Source organism: Pinus tabuliformis, chromosome 3_2 (genome assembly GCF_031772625.1).
Source record: "Pinus tabuliformis cultivar Carrire ecotype Pingquan chromosome 3_2, CPIR1, whole genome shotgun sequence".
NCBI lineage: Eukaryota > Viridiplantae > Streptophyta > Pinopsida > Pinales > Pinaceae > Pinus > Pinus tabuliformis.
Genome location: NC_142302.1, coordinates 796,958,385 through 796,970,597, shown reverse-complemented (window position 1 = coordinate 796,970,597; position 12,213 = coordinate 796,958,385). Strand labels below are relative to the sequence as shown.

At 38.3% G+C, this 12,213-nt stretch overlaps 1 pseudogene; it reads left to right on the top strand.

Annotated features, from left to right (window-relative positions):
* Window positions 1–6,368: 6,368 nt before the first annotated feature.
* LOC149182995 (putative pectinesterase/pectinesterase inhibitor 51 pseudogene) lies at window positions 6,369–10,236 on the top strand (annotated as a pseudogene).
* Window positions 10,237–12,213: the final 1,977 nt, after the last annotated feature.

Sequence of the window (12,213 nt, the reverse complement as noted above, 5' to 3'; positions counted from 1 at the left end):
CTCTCCCTTGGATGAACTTCCATCTATGATGTTTCACCTGATTTCTTCTTGTACCAAATCGGACCATAAGTGTTCCCAATTTGGTATTTTCTCCCTCCCGTTCACCAAGTCATTGTATCCATGGCAGCTTTTGGGAAGGACTAGAAGAGTTAGGCTCACTAGGTCATATTTTGCAACATTCACACCAACCCCTCCAAGCTCATCCCCAACTTGTGTAAATTTGGTGACATATTGTGGAATAGTATCATTCTTATACATCTTAATGTTTCGAAGTTTGTCTTTTAGGGCTAACATTCTATGGTCATTGTAATTCTCGAATAGATCAATCAACGGCTTCCACATTGCGAAAGGAGTTTCTTTCCCATGGATATTTGAGACAATTTCGTCTCTCAGTCCCTCCAAGATTATTCTCCTCACCTTGGCTACATCTTTATTCTATTGGGATAGGTTGTGGGAATCAAATAATCCTGGTTTTGGAATGTGTATCTTGACATATTCCATCAATCCAATGTCATCAAACACTACCTCCATGTGATCCTTCCAGGAAATTGAAATTTGAGTTTCCTTCCAAGGCATACTCTAATCTCAGTCCATTGAAGGCCATTCTCCCAACTCTGAAATAAATCCTGCTACACTGAAGTTGCAAATCCGAACCTCGTGAGGAACAACTTAGAAATTCTTGTTCTAATGTGAATCCTACTCTGATACCATGTAGAAATATGGTGATAGAATTTCAACTGCTCAAAAAATTTAATCTAAATCAAGAGACACAATTCTACTCTAATGCTCTATGGAAATTAATTCACAATTTAGAACAACATTCACAAACATGCATCAAGCACATACACAAGTACATAGACTAGGGGAAACCAACTGGTGAAAACCCTTAAGCATGTTTTCATTAATCAAATGAATAGAGAATGTACTACAATTACTTGCTCGCTCCAACCTCAACCTGCAAATGAATAACTATTCTCTCTACTCAATGAAAATATTTAACCCAAACTTAGTCAATTTCTTCCCCTACCTGAGCTCCTATTTCCTTGCACAAATCCTGAGGAAATTGGCCCCTATTATTTAGGAATTTCCTCCAAATTGATTGCGCAATTCCCAAGGATTTATAATTGATTGCATGCAATGCTTGTACACTCAAGACTAGTCTACAACTAATGTTACACTACCTTAGAATCTCCACTGCAAATGAGAAATTCGAATTCCTTGCATGCATGAGTTATTTTTGGTTGATTAATCATTAAACTGGATGATCTTTGAGTTAGATTGTTGTTCCACTGCATAAATGACCTCTAACTAGTTCTATTAACTGTTGGAAATAGTTTAATTGAGTACAACTAGAAATAACTGAACTGGATTGTTACAAATTAACAATCAATACATGCAACCTAAACCCCAATCCCACTAACTTGAGTTTATCGAGCTAACTGAGTGACATGATCCATGTTACCCCAGTTAACTGCCTCCAAGTTGTCTATTGATGTGGAAATTTTGAATTTACTTGATTTGACCAAGGTTAAGTCAAATTGAGCCTTTCTTGCTACACTTCTCAACCCAAGGTATGAAGAAGTGGAAACATTATCTGATGTGAAAGGAGACAATAATCCACATACATCACTAACCACTATAGTAATAAAAGACCAAAGTAAGCTACAACAGGTCGAGCATTACAAGAGGGTGGGGTTTATACAATAGTTTCATTTAGTGATCAAGTACAAGAAGCGTAGCACAGAAGTTGGCTGACATTCTTTCAATGTTGAAATTTGGTAGCATTAGGAGGTACTTTCACATGCCATTGGTGCTAGGAGGAACACCCATAAAGTGACTATGTGGTATTTGCACCCGAGTTTGGCATTCTGGACCTAAAGGAGTGGGCTTGGAACCCAAAAAAGATAATTTAATATTATAATTTAATGTAAAGGTTGAGTTGTAGGTTTCTTGAAGGACATAAGGGCTTCCTAAGGTGACGTAAGGACAATATAATTAAACAAGCCAATGGAGAGGCTTAAGACAAGAAGCACAAGGACAAGTATTCTTGTGGAGGAGACAAAAGCGACGTAACTACAGACCTAAGGAAGGAAGGAAACCTCAGGAGAAAAGGACAATGAAGATGCTAAGTTTTATGTGTTTTGGTAAGCCAAAGAGACTGCAACCAAGCACGGGAAGAGGTTCAGTTTTGTGGTTGATTTAAGAGCCAATGGAGGTCGTAGCTAATATAAGGCCATAGGTTTGTAGGCTGCAGGGCCACAAGAAGGGGCCTTAAGCCTAAGGAGGAAGCCACAGACCCAAGAAGACAGGCCATAAGCCTGATAGGGCAAAGGGAGGCCTGGTTAGGCAAATCAAGGCTTGTTTTGGAGGCTTCCATAGTAAAAAAAGATGTTGAATGTGATAAAGGACTGAATACAGGCTACAACAAAGCGATATCAACCTACCAAGTAAGCAGATTAGTGTTTAAGTGAATTTAATAAGGGTTGGTTATGTCCTAGTTGTCACAACTATATGATTTGGATGTTGTAGGTGTATTTATTTGGGCAGGTAGGGCATAGAGGTCAAACTTTCCTCAACCCTAGGATTTGGTCAAAGGATTAGATTTGTATTTGGCATTTGGATGGGAATATAAAGGGTCATTATCTCTAGTATAAGAGCCTTGTGATTTTCTTATTAATGGAGTGATAAGAAACGAGTTTTGGAATTAAACTCATGTGTACTATCATTGATCTGATTGATGTTATATTTCTATTGTACAAGTTGTTTTAAAGTTATGCACTGCTAATGTGTTTATGTTTCTAGTTAATACATAGACTAGACTTAGGGTGCATGGATTGCTAACATTCAAGGCCATCCACATAAGATATCATATCTTTGGGAACTCTTATTCACATTGTGCCATTCACCCATGATGAATATAAAGAGGAATATGCATAGGATGAGGACTTGAAGGAGGTGTTTCATTAGTTGAAGAGTTAAGATTCATGCGCACGATGGCGACATCACTATTTACTACCATTTCCATGATGGGTCACTCTATAGGTTGGATAAGTTATGTGTTCCTAAAGGTGATAGATTGCAGTTGATTAGAGAGGATCACACCTCCAAGGTTGCAGGGCACTTTGGTATAGGGAAGACAGTGGCCAACTTGCATAGGTATGTGTATTGGCCTTAGATGCAAGAACATGTAGCTAGTTTCATAAGAGGATGCATTCTTTGTTGTACAAATAAGTCTAGTAACAAGAAACAAGGTTTATATAATCCCTTGCATGTACCCACTTTTCCTTGGGAAATCATTTCCATGGACTTTGTGGGAGGTTTACCGATAGATAGAAAGGGACATGACTACTTGTTTGTAATAGTTGATAGGTTCAACAAGATGTGTGTTTTGATGCCTTATAAAAAGGCCATTAGTGGGAAAGAAGCAACACACTTGTTCTTTAGACATGTTTGGGTGCACTTTGGGATACCAATGAGCATTTTTCCAGATAACGACATAATATTTCTCACTGCTTTTTGGAATATATTGAGGGAGAATATGGACAAGAAGTTGAAGAGGTCTACAACATTCCATCCATAGATAGATTGGTAGATAGAAGTACTTAATGGTAATTTGGTGCAACTTTTGAGGGGTTACAGTCAGAAGCATTCAAAGACCTGGGATGAAAATCTGGTATACAGACAACACTCTTATAGCATAACTGTCCACACTTCTACTGGTAAGTCCCCATTTGAAAATTGTTTTGGATATTTTCCACCTTCACCTTTGGATAATGCATATAGGCAAAAATAAGGAGTAAGGGAGGATCTTTAAGGGCTGAAAAACATGTTGAGAACATTAGGCAGGTCCATATACAGATACAAGAGACAGTGCATAAGTCATAGGAAAAATATAAGGTGAGGCACGATCAACACATAACATAAAAGTCATTCAAGGTGGGATACAAAGTATGGTTACATTTGAACAAGGAGAGGCTACAAGGTCCTAGTAATAAAATCAAGGCTTTGCAATATGATCCCTTTGAGATACTGGAAAAGGTGGGAGATAATTCCTATAGAATCAGTTTACCCCCATACATGCACATTTACTCAGTTGTGAATGTATAGAATTTGAAACTCTATGATCCTTCCATGTTAGATCAGGAATAGAAATAAGTCTTATCTTATGTATAGAATTTGGCACTAAATGCTCAAGTAGAGTTGATAGAACATAAAAAAATTCAAAAGAGGTCCAAAACTACAAGACATGGGTAGCATGACCTTTGGCATATTAGGTTTAAAGGACAATTTCCAGGAAAGGCTAAATGGTACACCCAAAAGAAGGAGGAGAAATTTTCTCACCTCATTCAGTGGAAGCTTATAGGAACCAAAAGCCTCTTGAAATAGGGAGGTGTAATCCAGAATGGATAATTATATTTTTTTCATCCATTCAATTCTCTCAAATTGGAAAAAGTGGAGTAATCAACTCATAGGACCATTTTCACTAGCGGGGCCTAGTTTGGAAAATTGGGGCCAAAAACCTTCCAAGAGCATTTTGAGGCATCAAATGACGCTTTTTGGGGGTAAAATTTTTCCTCTCTAGTGCCACAATTTTTTTCCTATTCTACACACAAATACCTTTCTAATGGTTCAAGAATAATCTTAATTAGAGTCTGTATGCAAAATTTATGTGACTCAAAAGTTGACCTTCATTTTTTTACCACCATAATTCGAGAGGATGCCACGTCAGCTCCCATTATTCAAGGAAAAGGGGCTATCCACGTGATCATGATGAAGAAGACTCTAGAAGATTCCATCTTGTAACTATAGTTAAGATTTGAAGGAGTCAAACCTAACCACTAGTAGGCTATCGGGTTATGTTATAACTAGACCACTAAGAGGAAAAGGGGTTCCATTCTTTTCGAGTGCATGTGTTCCATAGATGAGTAGAGAAATTGAAAGGGATAGGGAAAGACTGCACAAAGCAGATTTGTGCACTAAATTAGGCCACGGGCCATGGGCCATACTTCTTTGTACTTGAAGCAATTTTCTATTTAGAGAAAGAGAGGAAAGCAACCTCACCTTACAGTTGGGTTTTCTCCCGAAAGGGTTTCCCAAGTTATATTTTATGTCAATCATGGTTTTTGTGTTTTTATTTCGTTGTTCTCTATTATGCATAATTAAAATTTGCATGCATACACAACGAACAATAATTTATAGATCTAGGAAATCTAAAGAGGAATATGCCCTCATAGTGTAGATTCTAGATTTTTAAGTAAAATTTTATCTAATATGTTGTGACGAATTTTCTAGTGGGATATCCACAAAAATTAATAAATTAGCAACACTATCAAATCCTTGTGCCTTCTCTTTAGAATGTCATAATATATTCAAAAATTGGATTAAATTTTTAAGTAGGACAATGCCATTTTCCCCTTCTTATTACAATTACCCTATTCAAGAATCTTTTTTTTTAATAACTAAAGGAATTAATAACTAGATTGGGCTCGTGCTCTTGTGATATGGGACTGATTCTAACTGCTACCACTATAACCACTCGGTGCTTATGATTGCCCATATCAAAGACATGGGTAAATCACAGTTTGAACGTGCAACCTTAAAGAGTTCCTTGACAGTTGATGAGCCCCAAAAATGGATAATTATTTGGGCTCATTCAACCTCCTAATTTGACTTAATCCACCATTCTCATTAGTTTATTGCATGTTCTTTATTATATTTATGCTAATAGAGTGAATTGGGTTAGTCATTATGCCAACAAGTCTAATGTGTGCTTTGTGTAGCCTTTTTGGTCAATTTGGAGACAAAATCAATGGTTGAAATGAGCACTTGGCAGCCAAATTCGTGGAGAGTATTTTTAGGAAGGTGTTCCCTTCATTTATGGGCCCTTACCTCGAATTCTCCACCATCAGCTCGGAGTTCAAGGGCCACCAAATCAATTAGCACAAGGGCAGCCAAGCAAGTCAAGTAGGACTGCTGTTAACTAGAAGTTTTGGGCAGTCGAGTCCCTAAAGTAGGACTGCTGTTAACTAGAAGTTTCCCTCTGAGATCAACTCCCCTTTCTGCCTACCTGTCATCTTGTAAGCCACAGGATTATATGTTAGACGATTACAACCATTTCAGCCGTTGATCGGGGTTGCCCAAACGGTTTGGGCGTTTCATCGAATAGTTTCATCCGGGAAGCAAGGTTTGTACCTCAGATCAAACGCTTGCCCTCGCAGATCAACGCTTGCCCTCGCTCTGGATTTGGTTTCAGGCTCGCTGTTCTCGGCGGTATTCGTATTTTTCCTCTGTGTATTTACTCCACTGGAAGATTCGTTAGCTGCATCGGGGGAGACAAGCATTGCTGCTGAGCTGGGGAAGGGACAGAGATGGAGATGCCCATGACAGATAACGCTTTGACAGAGTGGTTGAATCAGGGGAGGCAGGCTTGCCCCTTGAAATCCGTCGATTACTATCCTTGCGCGAAGAAAACTTCTGAACACTCCAACCAGGTTAAGATGGCAGAACTGTAAGTCACTACATTGTTTGATTATATTTAATTTATTATATATAATCAAACAATGGGTTTTTTTTCTGCTCCAAATCTCGTTGAGCAGCCACTGTGTAACGTAACCTGTTCTTACAGTCATGAGCTTGACCAGCAATGCCCTTAGCATGGTAGATGCTCTGGATACATACGGACAAAATATGGTCCTATGGAGGCCTCCAAAAACAGAGAGATCATCCAATTCCTCTAGTACTGCAGATTATTACCATCATTATAATCAGATTTGGGATGTATTAGAGGTTGATAAATTGGTTCCCGATGTGACTGTGTCCAAGGATGAATCCTCTATGAGTATTCAACAGGCGGTGAACAGTGCACCGGATAAATCTGAGTGGAGATTCGTGATACATATAAAGGCTGGGGTGTATAAGGAGATTGTTAGGGTTCCTCCCAGTAAAACTAATCTTATGTTTGTGGGTGATGGCATGGGGAAGACTGTGGTCATGGGGTCTATGCGTGTGCCATCCCTGCCTGGTGTTCCAAGTACATATGGCTCTGCAACTGTTGGTAATGCTCATCATTGTTCCTCTTCCTCTTCATATTAAGTTGGAATTTATTTCTTTGCCTGAGTTTGGTTTTGTTATTGTGTTTGATCATGGTGTGGTTCCTGGCAGATTTGAGATGCCTTGAATTGAAATTGGAAAATCTGCTCTTCCAACATGTTTTGATCATTACACATGGTTCTTGCGGACCACATCCCTCTGTGATTTTTCGGGTCAACCTTAGTCCATATTCTCTCCTCTCTCACCTTTTGTCACTAATTCACCCCAAGAGACATTAAAAGAGCTGTTAGGATCTTGAGCACCAGCAAAGAAGTAGATGAGTAAGGTCTGCAAGTTGAATTTGCATTGGCTTTCCCTCTTCATGGTCTCAAAATATCATCCACCCCATCTTCCAAATGAAGGATATTTCTGATAGAAATAATTACAGGAATATTATGATTGGGCGTGCCTTTGTCGAACTCTATGTTATGGGCGTGAACGTGTGGCTTTCTCAACATATAGAGAGGAACAATTTCAAAGCTATGGGGCAACCAAGTCTTAGAAGAGATTATGAAACTAGTGACCACATTTTTAGCCTATGTGCTATTATCAAGGAAGCTGACGTCCCTCATCTAAAGTTCTGTTGCTTTGTGGATTTTCAGAAGGCTTTTGGACTCTGTTCCAAGGGAATTATCGTTCTGGAGACTACGTGAAATTGGCATCTTTGAGTGTCTCATAGTTGCTTTCATGAAATACCATGGGATATACATTAATGGGTTAGAGCATAACCGAGCGAGTACTTCCACAAGGGAGATGTTTACGTTTTACACCATGTTTTGTTTACCTTATTCTTATTTGCAGAGGATCTGATCCTTTTAGCCTCCTCCCCTAGGGACATTCAGAGATAACTTGATGCCCCTGCCAATGTGATGGTCATAGAATGATGGTGGTGAACCTTAGTGAAACTGAGGTTGTGATTTAAATATCCAAGAGCACCCTAACAAACTTCCACTTCTTCTTCAAAGGAAGCGAGGTGGAGATTACCATTGCTTATACATCTATGGGATCTGATCCATAGCCCTTAGGTTTAGCTTAAGGCATGTCTTTCAACCCAAACTTAGAAAGGGTTATAGGTCTCTCTCCATGCTTGACTGACAATACTTCCATATGCATTTTCAGGACATCTCTTCTGAGATGCATTTTTTGACACAATTAACAGACCTATAGTACTATATGGTGTTGAAATCTTGGGGCCTACCTCGTTACCACCTGACTGCGTGCAGGCTGAGACAGTCCAATTCCTCATGCTACAGTGTATGATTTAGCATAAACAAACAGGTCCATAACCCATTGTACAAACAGTTTGGCATTCATCCCTTTTTCCTTGAGAGCATTTTTGGACTTGTCTTCTTTCTTCACGGGAAACTCCTATCTGGCCCTTTTCCTTTTTTAGATTGCCTCCACAGGCCCCTTTGTCTAGCGAATGTGCTAGTTTTTTAAAGGCGTCTTCAGTTCTTCAAAGAGTGCCTCCCTCCTTTTAGCTATTCTCTAGATGCCCTAGTGACATCCTAGCCCCTGAATGGAGATAAACATGGATATCAAAGAGGACGTCTATCTACAGTAAATTCAGGTCACTTGGATTGAATCCCACAACGGTTTCACAATCAAATGACCTTCTACTATGATCACTTATTGTACAAGTATGATCTAGGAAGCAATTCTCCTTGATACATTTGCAGATTTTTATGGGTCTTCTTGCAGAACCCAAAGGGATTTAAACGCTTGTTCAATTCTGTGGCCAAGGAATCCACTACCATTGCTTCCAATTCCTTCTGCATGGACATAAAGTGTGCCCTTTCTGCCATGTTGCTAAGAACTACTGAATAAAAATACCAAACCAAAACACTGAGGGCCTGCATGCTGGTTAAACTTAAAAACCTGAGGAAAGGTAGAGATTTGGCTGACAAGACTTCTTTGGAGACAATCAATTGTGAAAATGACTATCCAATTAATGAGAGAGAAATTTTCTACTTGAGTTCAACCCAGATTAATTCCCTTGCAAAGGAATGTTGATCTAGAAAGCATCAACAAAATACAAATGAGAGGAGAAGGAAACAATCAAAATCCAGTAGTGCTTGGAATGCAATCCGTCATTTGCAAGGGAAGCAATAATGCTTTTCTTCAGATTCTAGGTTGCTGAAAAGAAGAGAGCAATAACATTTATTTTTGCAAATTCTGCACTTCTTTCATCCTATTAAAGCAGCAAAAAAATTAATTATCGTTTTACATTTTAAGAATAAGATATTTGGAACCCTTTCATATGATAGGTGTAATGTCTTTCAACATGCATTGGGGTTTGTAAGTTTGAGAAATTTCAATGGGCATATGCTAAAATCAGATCCTCTGTTTATTCTGATAACTAGATAAATATGTGTATGCTATTTCTAAACAAAGACGGAATTTAATACTTACAATTACCATCGTTCTTTGGTTTTGAACTCTTATCAAAGGAAAATTCAATCAATCCATATTCCTCGATCCCACTAAATCTTGTTTTAGATGTTGAGGATTGCTAATTTATTTGTTTTCACAATTGCAGCTATAAATGCTGATGGCTTCTTAGCACGGGATATAACATTCGAAAATGTAGCAGGGCCAGGTAGTCAACAAGCGGTAGCCCTAAGAGTAGATAGTGATCACTCTGCCTTCTACAACTGTGCCTTTCTTGGCCACCAGGATACATTGTACACTCATATTCTTTGTCAGTTCTATAGAAACTGCAGAATAGAAGGCACTATTGACTTCATATTTGGAGACTCAGCAGCCATCTTTGAAAACTGTCTCATTCTGCTGCGTCCTCGTCAAATAAACTCAGACAAAGGATCATCAGATCCTGTCACTGCACAGGGTCGAACAGATCCAGCCGAGCCCACAGGATTTGTTTTCCATAACTGCACTATCAATGGAACTAAAGAATATATGAGGGCTTACTATGCCAACCCAAAAATTTACAAAGGCTATTTGGGTCAGCCATGGAAGATGTACTCCACAGCAATCTGCATAAATTCATATTTGGGAGAGACCATTAGCCCTGAGGGATGGATGCCGTGGGTAGAGGACTTTTCTCAAACTATTATTAACACCAGAAATAAAAAGACAACCACAATGAAGAATAATTTAAACATCGTTGGAACTAATAGATTCTAGAACAATATAAGTTTGGATAATACTTTGATCATTTGAAGAATAAGGTACTTAATTTTTAACAGCATGTTATTCTCGACAACGTCATGGCTTATTCTGTGTGACAATTTGCATACACTCTCTTTGATTTTTCCAAGGAGTGATGTTATTCAAAATATATCTCCCTGTGGGTGTCCTTATGCTGCACACAAGCAATGATGCATTTACTTTTTTCAACTTTATGTATGTTTATCATTTCCATCCATATGATTGTCTTCCCATGATTTCTAATATGTAATTGAGTTTATATCCATCCAATTGTATTATAGGCTCCTAAACCAATGGTAAGATCAGTTATTTTAGATTTGTTGACAGGACTAGATAGACACGTGGGATAAATCTTATATTTATAGTATACTCCTCTTTAACGTTATGAGTTTGTACACATGTTTTAACACTTTCTCAGCTCTCAATAAAAATCAGAACATTGTGGAATTCTTTTAGGATCAGAAGCAATGCTAGGGTTGGAAAAAGCATGTAGCACTTACAATGTATCAAACTTAAAATAAGCCAGAAGTCTCCATTTTATTTGGGATTCCTCTTTGTTCATCCCTTGTCTGACACTAAGGTATATAATGTTCTAAAAAGTCTCATTGTGATATCCACTCATACATGCTAGACAGTAAGGCACACCTCTGTGTTGAGATTCAATTCTAGATCCATAATTATTTTTGACTTTTATTGATTTTTCTTTGTCAAAAATGTAGATTAGCATTGCCTCGAGTTGGCCATTTGTTGATGATAAAAAATAAACACCGGTAAAGAAACAAAATTGCATAAAATTTTGACTTCTTTCTTCTATGCTGTTGTTTCTTATGTCATTTGCATAAAATTTTGACTTCTCTCTTCTATGATATTGTTTTTCATATCATTTCCTTACGGCGTTTCTTTTGCAACATGTGGTGCAAATGCAAAAACCTTGGCCCCTAACAATTTTAGCTCGCTAGATTTCTACATCATACTCTTGAAGTGCAATGACCCAATTGGCTCTTTTCTCTCCCACTTCTCTTTGAATCAATAATTTCCTTATTGCAGGGTAACGTACTACTATTTTTGTATGAGTTTTGAGGAGAAAGGGTCTAAAAATGTTTCAAGGTTTGAAAGACAACAAAATCTTGTTTCTCAACCACTGAGTAGTTTAGTTCGGAACCTTGTAAATTGGAACTGAAGAAAGAGATAGGTGCCTCTATGTTTTGATCGTTCAACTTTGTTAAAACTACTACATATGATGTATCAGATGAAAAAGTGTTAAGTTATGGTATGTTATATGCTTATAATAGTTTACTTCTTTTTCATATTATATTCCACCGATTAGCAATCACATGTACATAAAGTAAAGTGAAGATAGAACATTAAACGCTCGACAGAAAACAAGCCAAGACAAGAGACACAAGATGGGGTGGCTAGCCAGGGACAAACCCCACAATGTGTGGGGAAACCCTTTGATCAAATCTTCTTTTATCTTCAATAATTCAGCAGAGAGAAATAGTACAATAAATCTGATTCATATCAGCAGTAGCAAACCCTAGATCAACGACTTCATTATCAAACTAGGGCAGACGATATCTTGCAAACCGTTCGTCAAATTGACTTCATTCCACCACCAAAAGTTGCGGCTTTCAGAGGAGGTTCATATGAACCTATAGCATAGTTCCAAAGAGGAGATATTCTAGGCCACGCAAGTCAATCTTTACTTCTGCAGTTGCAGCTTCAGTTTCAGCAGTTTTCGGCTTCAAACTAGGGCAGTCGATATCTTGCAAACCGTTCATCGGATTGACTTCATTCTGCCACCAAAAGTTGCGGCTTTCAGACGAGGTTAAGATGAACCTACAACGCAGTTCCAAAGAGGAGATCTTCTAGGCCACGCAATTCAATCTTTACTTCTGCAGTTGCAGCTTCAAATTCAACAGCTTCCGGCTTCACATGTGTGAGAGAGAGACC